The sequence below is a fragment of the Podarcis vaucheri genome (genome assembly GCF_965113315.1).
Source record: "Podarcis vaucheri genome assembly, chromosome: Z".
Lineage (NCBI taxonomy): Eukaryota > Metazoa > Chordata > Lepidosauria > Squamata > Lacertidae > Podarcis > Podarcis vaucheri.
Genome location: NC_138758.1, coordinates 13,869,678 through 13,884,874, shown reverse-complemented (window position 1 = coordinate 13,884,874; position 15,197 = coordinate 13,869,678). Strand labels below are relative to the sequence as shown.

Here is a 15,197-nt window from a genome sequence, read left to right as displayed (position 1 = left end):
AAGCAATCATGCCAGCGTTAACAATCTTTGATCGTTCTTGGAACATGCCTCTTTATAGCTTGGCCCTTGGCGTGAAGAAGATCAGAGCATCATAAAAATACAGCATCACTTTTGGGTAGTGTAAATTATTGCTGTTGCTAGAATAATCCTCAAATTATTCAGTGCCTTAAAGTTTTATGCCCTTTATACACGTCGCCGTGTTTATTTGATCAATTATTTTTTATCCTGTTTGGGATTTCTTTATGAAAAAGAATAAAAGATGTGAAGCTGATATGTGATGTCAAGTTTTTTTTTTTTGTTTTTTTATCAGCATGTCCAAACAATTTTATATTGGTGATTTTTTTTTAGATCAAAGGATGCCAAGTTATTTCTTACTTGTTTGACTTGAAAAATCTGACCAAGAGTAACAGTGCATCACAGAAGAATGACTAGAAGAGAGCAAAGAGGGAAATTAGATGCTTGTTCTAACATGTATTGAATGATTTATTTCAACAGGAGGATTTGTATCATCATCATCATCATCATCAATTCATTTATTTACTGCATTCCCCCCCTTTTGACCTCACTGTTTAACACCCGTGTGTGTGTGTGTCATTTCCACACTTAGCATTTAAAATGGTATTGTCAGGGACTGGGCAAAGGAGGAATGGCAGAGACCATCTCCCCATCATGACCCTTCCAGGAAGGAGGAAGAGGAAGACAGTATAGATTTACAACAGGGGTTTGAGGGAGGTCGCAGCTCAGAGGCAGGTGTAGGGGGAAGTTGGGAAATCATGGGAGAGCTGGAACAATACCCAGCTGACATGTTGTCATTAGAAGTCACTCCAGAGCCTCCATTTCCCAGAACCCAGCAAACCTTAAAAGTAGGAGAGAAAAGAGCTTGAAGCAGCACCCGTAGAGGAGGTGGTGAGAATGATGAATGAGAAAGTGAGAGAGACGGGGTGGAGATTCACTTGGGACAATACCATTATCCAAGAAGCTGGGTTCTATAGCCTCCCTCTGTAAAGACTGAAATAAAAAAGATAGTAATAAACTTTTCCTTGTCTTTATACTTTCCTGGGCAAGCAGCCACTGACAGCATCCTGGCAGGTATGTAGTTCCTGGTTTTTCGGATATGTTTGGCATGCTGCCACAGAGTGTTATCATTATTTAGCTAGTATTCTAGAATAATGTAATACCTCCCCCCCCCACTTTTTCTTATACTATAAAAATAAAAATCCAGCTTTTTCAGTAGACCCAGAATGGATCCTCAACGTTTTCATTTGTTGGGCATGTATACAACCATCATCCTGGTTTCGGGGGGGGGGGAGATTGGGGTCGGTGGACGTGGCTTGGGAGACATCTGTGTAATGCTTGTGAGCTGTCACTTTGTGAGCTCAGTTCAGAGGAGAGATGTGGCAGACGGAGATGATGGTACTAAGTCCAAGTGCTGTGCATGAGAGCAACCACTAGCTGCTGAAAAAGTTTCATCACAATAGCCAGGTTTGTTCAGGCAGACATTTAGTTCCTCTTCTAATCTCCTAGGTAAAGGTAAAGGGACCCCTGACCATTAGGTCCAGTCGTGACCGACTCTGGGGTTGTGGCGCTCATCTCACTTTATTGGCCGAGGGAGCTGGAGTATAGCTTCCGGGTCATGTGGCCAGCATGACTAAGCCGCTTCTGGCGAACCAGAGCAGCGCACGGAAACGCCGTTTACCTTCCCACTGGAGAGGTACCTATTTATCTACTTGTACTTTGACGTGCTTTCGAACTGCTAGGTTGGCAGGAGCAGGGACCGAGCAAGGGGAGCTCACCCTGTCATGGGGATTCAAACTGCCGACCTTCAAATCTGCAAGTCCTAGGCTCTGTGGTTTAAACCACAGCGCTATACTCCTGCAAAAACAGGCACCGGAGGGAGACCGGAGCCAAGCAAGCAAAGAGCAGGGTGAGTCCCCCTGGCCCGTGGGCTGTGCTGCCTTAAACCCTCACCCAGCACTTCTGAGGACTGGACTGCCAGGCTCCAGGTGTGGGAGGCAGCACAGCCATGGGTGGGGCCGGCACTGAGAGGCTGAGTGGGGGGGGGGCTTGCCAAGGGACAATATGCATCGCCCATCCTCTCCCCAGCTGGATGCCAGCAAGCGGCAGCGAAGTCCCCTCTGTGGTGGGGGACTTGAGGTGTGTTGGGTCTGTGCTAAGACACCAGAAGGGAGGAGATAAGGGAGGGCACTCCAGGAGAGAGAGAAGTGGGTAGGCAATTAGGCACCTCACCTGCACTCTCACATGGTGGCTGCAGTGGAGGCTGGGGCAGCTTGGCCCCATCAATTTTGGGAGTGCCTGCCCCCTCCTAAAATATTTTTTTTGTGGGAGTAGAAGGGGTCTGGGTCCCTTAGAGTTGGTGTCTATGACTAGCTGTCACACATTGACTCATGCCAACGAGGAGTCGTGTCTTTAGGGTCATGAGCCTATCTCTACAGAACTCCCTCCCACGTTAAGCAGGTACTGTCCCTACTGACTGCCAGGCTGTTTCATTTTGGGAGGCCTTTGCACCCTGAATGCTTCTCAGATGTTTTACTTTTTGGGGAAAGGGGATTTAGATTCTTGAGGTTTTTAGCTCGAGGGGATTTGATTTACAAAATTATTTATTTATTGTATATTGCAATTTTTATTGTTGTAAGCTGCTTTGTAAGGGACGTGGGTGGCCTGTGGGTTAAGCCACAGAGCCTAGGACTTGCTGATCAGAAGGTCGGCGGTTCGAATCCCCGCAACGGGGTGAGCTCCCGTTGCTCAGTCCCTGCTCCTGCCAACCTAGCAGTTCGAAAGCACGTCAAAGTGCAAGTAGATAAATAGGTACCATTCCGGCGGGAAGGTAAACGCTGCTCTGGTTCGCCAGAAGCGGCTTAGTCATGCTGGCCACATGAGCCGGAAGCTGTACGCCAGCTCCCTTGGCCAATGAAGCAAGATGAGCGCCGCAACCCCAGAGTCGGCCACGACTAGACCTAATGGTCAGGGGTCCCTTTAACTTTACTTAAGCTGCTTTGAGATCCAAATGGTGAAATGTGGGACAAATTTTAAAAATAAATAAATCAATGGGCCATTGACCAGAACCAACAGGCTCTTTTTACTTCATGCATCCGGTCAAATGGACAACAGTCCCCAAAGGCTTAACCCCATAATAAATGTGTTAAGTCTAAAGCGCCACAAGACTCTGTTATATTTCAATGCCATTTTAAAAATACAGATTTTATTTGCATATTAAATTCAGATTAATGGGGAAATGGGGAAGTATGAGTTCATGAATTAAGACATGAAAAAGTGACACCAACCAGAAATAGATTGATCGGCCCAAATGATATGGTCATTTTTCTTTCCTCAAATTGAGGAATCAGCTGCATGATTTGGGCTTTCGTCCATTGGGGCTAATATGAGTGCACTTTTTTCCAAATATTATGCCACACATTTGTAGGCATATGAGCTTGGAGAAGCAGGATATTGTAGGATTAAAATAATGTGCATATATCATGGACTGATATATCATGTATTGATTGATTAAAGGAAAATCAATAGGGTTCAAGATTATGGGGACATGGAATCCTAAGACTGACACTCTATTAAAAGCTGAGCGTAGTTAGGACTTCATGACATAAGCAGAAGTTACCAATGCTTTGCTAACATTTCAAATATAGAAACTGATTAGCATAGTATTCCAATAGTGAATATGCTTACATTACAGAGAAAAAAGCTTAGTGGATGAGATTTTAGAGGTATAGCCGTTTAATGAACATTTCAGAACCAGGCCAGATAGATTGTGACAGTAAAAGGAAAAGGGCCAACCTGTGGAAAACCAGCAAGCAGAACCCAGTCACAAACGTACTCTCCTCTCCTCTGGTTTCTAGCAACTGGCAGTCAGAAGCACGCTGTCTCCAACCATGGAGGCATAGCATAGCCATTGATAGCTATGCTCTTTATTTGTCTAATCCTCTTTTAAAGCCGTCCAAGTTGGTAGCCATCACTGCCTCCTTTGGGAGTGAGTTTCATAGTTTTAACTATGTGGTGCAGAAATAAGTACTTTCTTTTATCTGTCCTGAGTCATCCAACATTCAGTTCTATTGGATGCTCTTGAGTCCTATTGTTATCTGAGAGGGAGAAGAACTTCTACCTACTTTCTCCATGCAGTGCATAATCTTATAATCCATCAGGTAACCAATTTCTCACTCATATTTGCTCTAAACTGTTAAGTCCCAAATGCTTCAATGCTGCAATCTTTTCTAATTTTCACCGTTTTGGCTTCCCTTTCCTGAGCCTTTTGCAACCCTACAACACACTTTATGAAGTGAGGTGACCAGAACCATAAACAGTATTCAAATGTGGTCACACCATAGATTTGTACAACAGCATTATGATATTGGCAGTTTTATTTTCAATTCCTTTCCTAACGATCGCTAGCATGGAATTTGCCTTTTTCACAGCTTCCACACACTAGGTCAACATATTCATCAAACTACCACTACAACCCCAAGGTCTCATTCCTGGTCAATCACTACCAGTTAAAAACCCATAAACATATTTGTGAAATTAACACACACACACACACACACACACACACACACACACACTTGCCTCTACATGCATTTATTTACACTTGTTTACACTGAATTTCATTTGTCATTCACTCATTTTGGACAGGTCTTGTTAGAGCTCTTTGCAATCTCTTTTTGTTCAAACAACCCTGAACAATTTAGCATTATCAGCAAACTTGGCCACTTCACTGTGCACACATAATTCCAGATTGTTTATGAACAACTTTAAAAAGCACAAGTCCCAATGCTGATCCTTTCTGTCTCTCAGTTTATAGAACTGTCCATTTATGTGTACTCTCTGCTTCTTTAAACTTAACTAATTCCTGATCTGCAAGAGGACCTCTCCTGTTATCCCATGATTGTCGAGCTTACTCAAGAGTCTTGGCTGAAAGCTTTTTGAAAGTTCAGTAACATTATGTTAGCCAGATTACCAATGTCTTGCAGTCCATGGACCAGGGGAACTAGGATAGTCCCCTAAATGTTTCCAGTAAATAGAGTATTAAAGTATTAAAGCCTGGCACTTCCTTCCCAAAGCCCAGGAAGCTTCTTCCCAGCTTAGGGAATGAAGCATAATGTTCATGCTTGCGATGTCACATGCAAGACATCGTCACACGGACGACATCACCCTCACAAGCTGGTCCTCTGGCTCTAACTGCCATTCCACTACACAAAATTTCACTGCACACCACTGCACATCACCTCTATCTATTTGCTTGTTGAAGAATTTTGGAATCACATTCTCAAATATCTCATAAAATAAAATTCATTAAGTGGAGTATCACACACACACCCATCCCTTGAGATGGTATCATCTAAGCCAAGCCATTGCGCAGGGCTTCCTAGCCTCTGGCCCTCTAGATGTTGTTGGACAGGCCCAGCCAGCATGGCCAATATACAGGGTTGATTTAAGTTGTAATCCAGCAAAATGTGGAGGGCCATGGGTGTCCCCCCCATCCCTACAACAAAGAATCACAGGAGACTGCTGCCATATCATTTTTCTGCTGATGCCTGCTGCATGCTTGCTGCAAAAAGAATCCAAATTTCTGTAGCAGGCTCTCATTGCCTCATAGTTTCAAACCCATTTGTTTGTTCTTTTAGAAAACTAACACTATTCAATATTTAAAAGATGTATATTGACATTTTAGAAAGTTAGCTTGAACTCATTCAAAGAAAATTGGATCAAATTGAAAATGGTAATTAAGCCAATTAAAAGGGGAAGTAAAATAAAACACTGTGTACCTCTTAGAAAGCATTCACATCTAGATAGTCTAATTTACATACAAGTGACATCATCATTAAAGAGAGCGACTTTTTTTAAAAAAAGGGGGGTCTTTTTGCTACATGATTTACTGCTAAGGAGGGGCTGATTTCCACGAGATTGATAGTGCCCTTAATGCAAGTTGATATGGTTTTGTTTAGCAGTCATCAAATGGCATGTGATTGTATGAGGTTTCGTTGAGATGAATTGAACTGCAGCAGGATTGCCATTTGGTTTGAATTATCATGGAGTGTTCTTTTTCAGAGTATCATTTAATGCACATTATGCTTTTCCTGCAAGGAATAACTGTCCTTCTTTGGGATAAAGGCTTATTCAAGGAGGGATAGGTATTTCCTAAATATATAGAATCAAGCAGGGGCAGTCAAGCCATTGAGCTTGTGGGGCCAGTCTCCTTAGAGATGTGGAGCCAGTTGCTTTGGGAGCAACTACAGCCAACCCACCACTAAAATAAACCAGCAGCCTATGGAATTGGGTTGATATTTTCCTGGGATTCAGCCAAGTAAATCACATTCATTAGAACCTTGGGTTCACTAGGGTTGTGTGCATAATTAGAGAAGCTCTCAAGTTCCAATGTGGGAAGCAGTTTAGGAATCCTTTGGGAGAATGTATCCAGCAGTAACAAACTCTTCCTACAACATGCTGAATATAGGACCCTGCTAATTCAGTTTAGGGTCTAATCCAGCACATCAGATTAGGCTTGATTTAATCTGGGATTGCCCACACCTATATGATGTATTTTTGAATGTGATCTTAATTAATATATGCATTTTACACAAACTTTGTCCTAGGTCATAGGACATGACTTGGCTGAAGAACAGAATTTCCAACTCAGTTTTACTCAGGGTAGACCCACTGAAATTGATGGGCATGACTAATTTAGACACAATAATTTTAATAGGTCAAATCTAAGGTAGTTACATACAACTCAAAGTATATATGCTCTACTGGTGAGATATGAATTCACCCATGGTGCATTGCTCTATTGCCAGTAGATTGATTTCAGACATTTTGGTGAACTTCAATTTTATATACAATAAGAAAGTTCCCTTTAATAATAGAAAGGGTCACCAAGAAATGTCTTTCAATGTAAAAAAACTTGGCTTGGATAATGTGTTGCATTGGGACTCTTAACACTGTATATCTGCCTTGTTAAATTCCTGTTACAAGCTTTCAACAGCTGTCTTAATTAGGTGTCCCATAATTAAGGAGATTATTACACTGATTGAATCGAACTCCATGTTTTTTGAACTGGCAAAGATTTGCCATGGATTTGCACACAAAATCTGCATTTTCTGTTTATAAAGAAACTGTTTCAGTTTGAAGTCAGACAAACTAGAATGCAAGGTGGAGAAGGAAGCTTGTCAGGTTCTAACTGAACCACAGTTCAAAGCTTGTTACTGAGTCAGTTCTGTGATGGTGGCATAGAAATAGTTTTTCCCACTGCTGTTGCATCTTCCCAGGGTTGTTCAGTGGAGCTTTTTCAAGTAGGTAGAGGCCTTTTGCAATCTGGCCCTAAGAGAAATGTAACTTTCAGTAGCATGCTGTGACATATTTTCAAGGTGCTTTGAAGACTCCACCATTACTGAAGTTCCATTGGTGGAGGTGCTCAGTGCACTGTCAGGTCCTCTTTTATTGAATGAGTTTCATTGATTGCAGTGTAAGATGGGATGGGCTAAGTAAGTAGTTTGGTCCTGTTTTGGTCTTGCTAGCACTCAATCATATGTCTACTCCATCCCATTGTGTGCTGTTGTGTCTCATTTCCACCGTGTTCCATGCAATTCTGTGCCATTCTGTCCCTTTGTGTGCACCCTGTATGCAACTCGTGCATACATTTAAAATAAAATATGAACTTTTTATGTAAAATAGGTGTGGCCATATATCAGCAGCCATGTGAACATCAGCATGATGACAATTTTTCTCCCAAAAATGTAGTACAGAGAGAAATTACATGAATAAAACTTGCATTTTTATACATTTAAAAACATAAAATACATATTTTTGTACAAACATTTTGTTCACTGAAAATGCCACCAGGCCCTCAGGACTCTCCCCAAGCCACTCCACTGACCAGACCTGTTCCATACCCACCTTAAGTGCTTTTCCCTGGCTAGACTATGCTGTTGAACACCTATTGCTTTGGAAGGGGATGGAGAGGTATATCTGTGTGTCTAGAAACCTCTGACCTCTCTCTGTGGCTAGAATGTATAAATGCAAGGATTGCATCCATTGCACTCCCTCCTTTTGCCACAAACCTTTGCCTCTAGTACCACCCACTTTTACCTCTGACTCTGCCAGCCACGGGCTTGAGACCCCAAAGTTTTTGTATAAGTCAACAACATTACCCTATGATTGAAGATTTGAACTCAGTTTTTTTCCTCAGGCCACATTATGCAAGACACACTATTCCATCCTAATACTGAGACTTAAAAAAAAAAAGTGTGTGCTTTATGGGAGATGTTAGGAGCACTAGCAAAGCTGCATATAAATGATTTAAATACGTTTTTAAAAATAAAACTCTCCTTCTGTTGCTTTTACTACAGCATAGCACTTTTTAATTATTATTTTTTTTTTTTGCTGAAGTGTATCCTCATTCCATGAAACAGCTTACTGTCTATTGAGCTTTATAATAACTGAGTTATTCTGATGCACACCCTATTAAAAACAGTATTAAAATCAGAAAATTGAGTGTTTCACAATATGTCACCTTTATCATGAAGACATAATAATTACACACATACCCCTGGAATGTAGAAAGCTGGCCGCAAAGCAACAAACATTTACTGAAGCAAATGTGGTGATAATGAGAATTATTACCCTATTCGTTGCCGAAGAGAGTTGCTGTTACTCCCACTCTCGACACTCACAACTTTGTTATAAGAGTATATAGTGGTGATAGCATCCATCGTTTTTAAAAGTGGTACCAAAGGCAAATATGATTTGGCTTCTTAAAGTGTGAGATACATCTCAAACAACCTGTGTACAAATTTGGCTCCTAACAAAACAGGCGATGCATAGAAGACGTTTTGAATGTGATTCTTTAGTTTTTGGTAAGCATTTTCACACACACTGATTTCCAGTGGCAGCTGGTAACTATTGGGACTGCTAGGGCAGAAAGCAGTTAAAAAACAAACAAACTGGGTGACACCAGAGCCCATGATGGGCAGAGCCAGAACCAATGACAGATGGAACCAACTATCCTATCCCTACCTTTCTCTCTGCACTGATACCCCCTAGGCTAGTGTCTCAAGACAAAAGCAAGGAGAAAGGCAGATAGGGGCTGACTGAGAGCAGGCTAAGGTTGCTCACCATAGATCAAAAACCACAAGAAGAACTTAAGTGTCACTTCACACACATTGATTGATTGATGTATATATATATATATGGACGCGGGTGGCACTGTGGGTAAAACCTCAGTGCCTAGGACTTGCCTATCGTAAGGTCGGCGGTTCGAATCCCCACGGCGGGGTGAGCTCCTGTCGCTCAGTCCCAGCTCCTGCCAACCTAGCAGTTCAAAAGTACCCCTAAGTGCAAGTAGATAAATAGGGACCGCTTTATACCGGGAAGGTAAACGGTGTTTCCGTGTGCGGCGCTGGTGCTGGCTCGCCAGAGCAGCTTCGTCACGCTGGCCACGTGACCCGGAAGTGTCTGCGGACAGCGCCGGCTCCCAGCCTCTTGAGCGAGATGAGTGCGCAACCTAGAGTCAGTCACGACTGGCCCACATGGGCAGGGGTACCTTTACCTTTACCTTATATATATATACACACACACACCTCACTTTTTCTGTCCATATAGGAGTTTCTTAAATTGACTTACAAATAAAAAAGTTGTGTTTGTGGCAACCTAAGATGAGACAGAGAACCTGAGATAGGTGTATGTGTGTGAGTGTGTTACTAGACATGGAGGGGGGGAATCTAAGGATGGGGGGAAAGTTTTATTCATTGCACATTTTAAAATAAGCCAACACAATTCAGAGCTGTGCACAAATTGGAACACACACAGTTAAGAAATTGATTGTGCACTTATCAAAAAATTGTACTGCAGTTTCAGTTCTTGAAATGCATGCAAAATGAGAATTTTATGTGGAAAAGGCATACAAATGTGTGTATAATTTAAATGTGAATTTTGTGGGTGGGTGTTGTGGGTGGGGATAATTAGCAGACAATGGGATGGAATACGCTTATGATTGAAGATGTGCAAAACTGACATGGAATGTATGTCAGTCTGATTCACCCAATCCTAAAAGGAACTGCTAAAAGGAGGGAGGAGGGAGAGAAAGGTCATGCACTGAAAAAAGAAGCATGCAGACGAGAGGCAAGACAAGACAGGAGAAAAAGAGTTGAGCATCACTGAGATCACGTATTAGAAGAAGGGAGGCTCAAGAGAGAAAGATATATTCTTGCACAGTCCACTGATTAGGTAGCTAAGGGGAAGGGTAGTGTGTGGGAATTTACTAGCCAAAACATTGGCTGCAGGCCTCCAGTTATTTTTAATGGAGCTGAATTACGCCAGCACTTTATAGGATGTATGCACAGTCACCTGTGAGTTATGGAGGTATGAGGTATTGAGGGATGTGTTTCTGAGTGATATACAGGCATATGTACATCATCCATAAATCCATGTCAGTGTCGTTTTGTAACAGCTATTGATAGGTCTGGGCTTCTTCAGATGGAGACAAATTCTTATACAAGAAGCACTTGTTCCCTGCAAGAACTAGTACGGAATGCAACCTATTTGTAGCTTGTCAACTACAGTGGACCAATATGTGTTTGCTTTTTGTGTAGATTTGTGTGTGTGATGGGAACAAACAGCCAGTCACAGCTTCCCAGGATATATATCTTGCATAACTATGGAAAGGTGGTATACAAATTTGTGATGAGATAAACCAAATGTGATCATTCTATATAATGATCACCACACAGGTTGAATGAAGTTCTTTCCACAGAGAACTAATTCCCATGTGCAGCTTCAGAACTTCTTCACACATGCATATATATTCCTTCATTTCTCATTCTTCAGTTAAGAAACATGCATTGTCATCTGAATGTCAGAACCAAATCCGTGAGAGGAACTAAATCTTAAACAATATGAAAATTATTTTAGTTTTGATAGGTATGTGATGGATGATCCTCATGTGCAAGTTGTCACTTGATGGTTGAAGCCATCAAGTGACAAATATGAATGACATCTTTAAAAAGCCCTGTTTATTTATAAAGCAAGGTTCACACATATATTTGTTTGCCATCACTTTAGAGAAAGAGCAATGCTGAACTTACGAATGGATTCCACACATTACCTGATCAAAATGTGCAAAGTCTTCAAGTAATGTTGGAGCGTATTCACAAGTAAGCAGTGACTCTTGCATTCTGTGTGCATTAATTCATCAATGCACTTTTCTACCTTTCTACATTTGGGGACTATGCATTGTGGGTAATGCACAAAAAATGTCATGGAGGTTGTGCATTCTGTCCAATTCACATTCTCTAGTCACTGTTAATTATCTGTAGTGACAGATTAACATGGAAAATCCCATCAATGGTCATTGGTCACACTTCCCACACTTGCACACATTCACTTGTCGAATCACACTAGCCCCAGTATGCAACCAGCATATATGAGCTCCATTCTTTCCCACAAAGTCCTCAACCCATACCAGATAATCTAATATATATATATGCATGCTTCGGCACTTATTAGACAAAATCACCCTAAGTCTATTTTGCTTATAACAATTTGCAGAGACACACCAGACAAAGACAATTCCTATTCTACTGCATTGCCAAGACAGCAGATTGAGTTAAGCATAGAATTAGACCTGCATTGTCAGCATTTGATAAATATGTAATATGTGTTGCTGGCAGCTCTGTACAAGTTGAACAATGACACAAAATGTCTGCAGTGTCGGGGCTGACTATATCGGAGTGACGGATGAGAGATTATTGGAAACATCTCGTCTATAAAATTTTAAAATTCCATTCAATTTGAGGAAGCAAGCAGCCGGAATACCATTCTTTTCCCATCTTACTTTTTTCACTCTGGTATAATTCACTGGTGGTGATACAGACCTATGAATCTCACCCCATCCTTAACATGCTTAAATCAAATGGTTACAAAACGAATCCCTCTCTCTCTTCCCCCATACACATGTTCAATCTGTCTTCACACCTTCTGAATCCAGTTCTCTGAATGTATTAGCACATTTCAGTGCTAAGCCTCTGCATTAGCACTAACTCACTCATTTAATAAATGAAAGTACATTCTACCTCTCCAGAGTGTCATTCCTGTAATTTATCTAAGCAAAATCACTTTCATTATCCATCACCGTTTGATGGCAGTTTTTAAAATGAGTACCATTAGGATATCTTACAAACTTCCTTTCACACCCCCCCCCCTTTTCTATTCGGTCATCTGTCTGTCTTCACAGCTCAGGGAAATTAAATGTTCAACAGTTTTGTCATAGGCTTATCACTGAACGTGATCATCTGCTGCGAAAAATAATTTAATAATCCCTTCACAATTGCCCCCTTCTGTAGGAGTGAACCTGTGCTTGTTTGTCAAAGCTTTTCTTTGAAGCAGGCAATGGTAATGAGAAGGAGGAATTAGTGGAGGTGTGCGTCCTCCTCTGTTTGGTGTGCAGATTTTAGCCATGGGAAGTCATAGACTAATGGAAGCTGGCACTCATAGAGGTGGTAGGGCAGAAGACATGGAAGCCAGTATTTCATGGAGACATAACAAAGGAAAGCATAGCCACTAATTCTGCATTTGTCATTGTGGTGTTTGCCCGTTTGTTTGAAAATGTCTGTACAGGGGGAGAGAAAGGGTTAATATGTAGACCAATAGGAAAGCCGGAGGCAGAGCCTACCTGTTCATAAAAGGTCTTCGCCCGAGGTTTGGGTTAGGTGGGTAGTTGGTTGGTTTTAGTGGGTTGGTTGGTTGGGAAAGGCAGTTGGGAAAGCAGTTGGCAGACAGTTGGAATTAGAGATACAGTTAGTGCAGTTGGTTCTTGTGTGAGGGGAGGTAGAAGAGTTAGAGGCAGGATAAAAATAAGACTAAGAAGGTAAAGAGTAACAATGTTTTGAATGCAGTTAAAGTTTATTTGTGTCTGCAATAAACTACACTCTTCTTTGTTAACTTAAGAACCTGCCTGAGACTAAGTGATTTACCAGGGAGGACCTGGTTGGTGGCAGCGGATTAGTGGTGTATAGCTCAATAATCCGTGAGATGACTGGGGGCTCCGTACGAATGCCACAGTCACCCTCCTACTTCTTGAGCTCTACCAAAGCAACACTGACTGTAAGGAGGAGTAAGCTGACAGTCAGGACCAGCATCCTCTGGACTAAGTTGACCTTCACAGCTTAGGACCCTCGTACCTATGGGACCGCCTCTCCCGGTATGCCCCACGGAGAGCCTCAAGGTCCATAAATAGCAACACCCTAGTGGTCCCGGGCCCTAAGGAAGTTAGATTAGCTTCAACCAGAGCCAGGGCCTTTTCAACACTGGCTCCAGCCTGGTGGAACGCTCTGCCTCATGAGACCAGGGCCCTGCAGGATCTGATTTCTTTCCACAGGGCCTGTAAGACAGAGTTGTTCCAACTGACCTTTGGCTTGGAGCCAAGTTGATTCCCTCCCCCTCTTTCTTTTTTCTTTTTTCTTTTTCCTTTCTCCTCCTGTGGTGAGGCTGAATTTTAATATTTTAATGTTTCAATATTTTAATTGTATTTTAATCTTGTTTTTAAGTTGTATTCATTCAACTTGTTTTTATTATTGCTTGTTAGCCGCCCTGAGCTCGGCCTTGGCTGGGGAGGGCGGGGTATAAATAAGAATTATTATTATTATTATTATTATTATTATTATTATTATTATTATGGAGGTAGGCAGCTGGCAGCTGGCAGCTGGCAGCTGGCAGCTGGCTGCAGACTGAGCTTGGTGGGATAGTGCCTCACTTGCCGTAAGGGAGCAATTTCCATGGTCAGTGATAGGCTCTGAAAATTCAGAATCATCTAGTTCATCCCCTCACTGCAGGATGCAGCTTCAGGATCTCTGAAAGGTTGCCAAACCAGCTTGGCTGGCGGTGGGCGGAGGACATAGCTCATTAGTAGAGCATCTGACTTGCATGCAGAAGGCCCCAGATTCATTTCACTGGATCTCCAGGTAGGGCTGAGAGAGACTCATTGTCTGAAATCCTAGAGAGCCACCGTTCACTACTGCCATTCAGGGTAGACCCTCACTCGCTGGATCATCACCTTGTTGTGGTGACTGGGCTTGCACGTTCCTATGATCCTTGTGAGCAAAGCCATCTGGAGTCTTGTACTCCCAGTAGGGTCGGTCAAGGGGGAGAAGCTAGACAAAGAATGATTCAAGAAATCCTCAATGGCAGAACAGGTGGAAGATTAAGCGCATTATGTTACAACGGCTATGAAGGTGGATGAAGGCTGCAGCAGATAAAAAAACTACTGTTTGTAGTGATACTCATGCCATTGGAATAGACCCTTACTGCAAAAACTGTGTGTTGATCAGCGTTCATTGATCTCCACACATATTCCACGCATATTCAAGGTAGACACTACTGAGCTAGATAGACCCAATGGTAGAACACACTGTAAAGCAGTTCCCCAGGTTCCTATAACATTGCTACAACACAATTCCTTCCTCTACCCTTTCTCTGATTGTGACAGCAACCCAAGGCCACTTTGGGGTTGCATTTACATTTGGCCAGGCTGATGACATTTCAGCTCTAACAAAGGGCATTTGGTCACCCTCACTGTGTGTTTCAAGGACTACATCATGATCTCCTAGTTCAGGGGATGAGTTGGGAATTTGGAGTGGGGGCCCCAGAGCCAGCCTCAAAGGCACTTGTTTAACAGGAGCGTATCATTCCACATTACCTGCCTCTGCCTCTGCCTCTGAGAGTTCCAACTCAGAAGTCCTAACAGAACTGCATTCTCCCCTGCATTCTTCTCTGTCAGAATCAAATATTGCTAAAGGTGGCTATGCCCCAGCAAATGAAGAGACTCCTCTAACAGAAGGCATGACTTGCTTTTCAGACAGAGCTACAGTTCCTATTTAAGGCTTAGCCTGAGAATAGCCCTATCCACATGTGATGTGTAGGACATTTCCATGGTAACTGTGGTGTGGAGATGCACTTTTAGCCTTATGTGCAAATGCTTTCTGCAACAATTATGTGTTGCATGTGGTTGCCTGTAGAGAAATCTCTATATGTGAACACCTATTCCTGTAAAGCAGTTTCGTGTGACCAGTACATCCTGATGTTCAGGTGTCAGAGTCACTTGGAGCCCCTACACCTGTGTAGCTGCTTGTGCATTGGGATTTCTTTGCAGACAATTATCATTCTACTGCTCCCACCCA

At 42.4% G+C, this 15,197-nt stretch overlaps 1 long non-coding RNA gene across 2 annotated transcripts in view; it reads right to left on the bottom strand.

The window, feature by feature from the left end:
• LOC309523485 overlaps nt 1-13,185 on the bottom strand; it is a 98,499-nt gene extending 85,314 nt beyond the window's left edge. For both annotated transcript variants that reach the window (XR_014215392.1, XR_014215393.1), the window contains exon 1: nt 12,695-13,185. This is a non-coding gene — a long non-coding RNA (uncharacterized lncRNA). The remainder of the gene's footprint in view (nt 1-12,694) is intronic.
• Nucleotides 13,186-15,197: the final 2,012 nt, after the last annotated feature.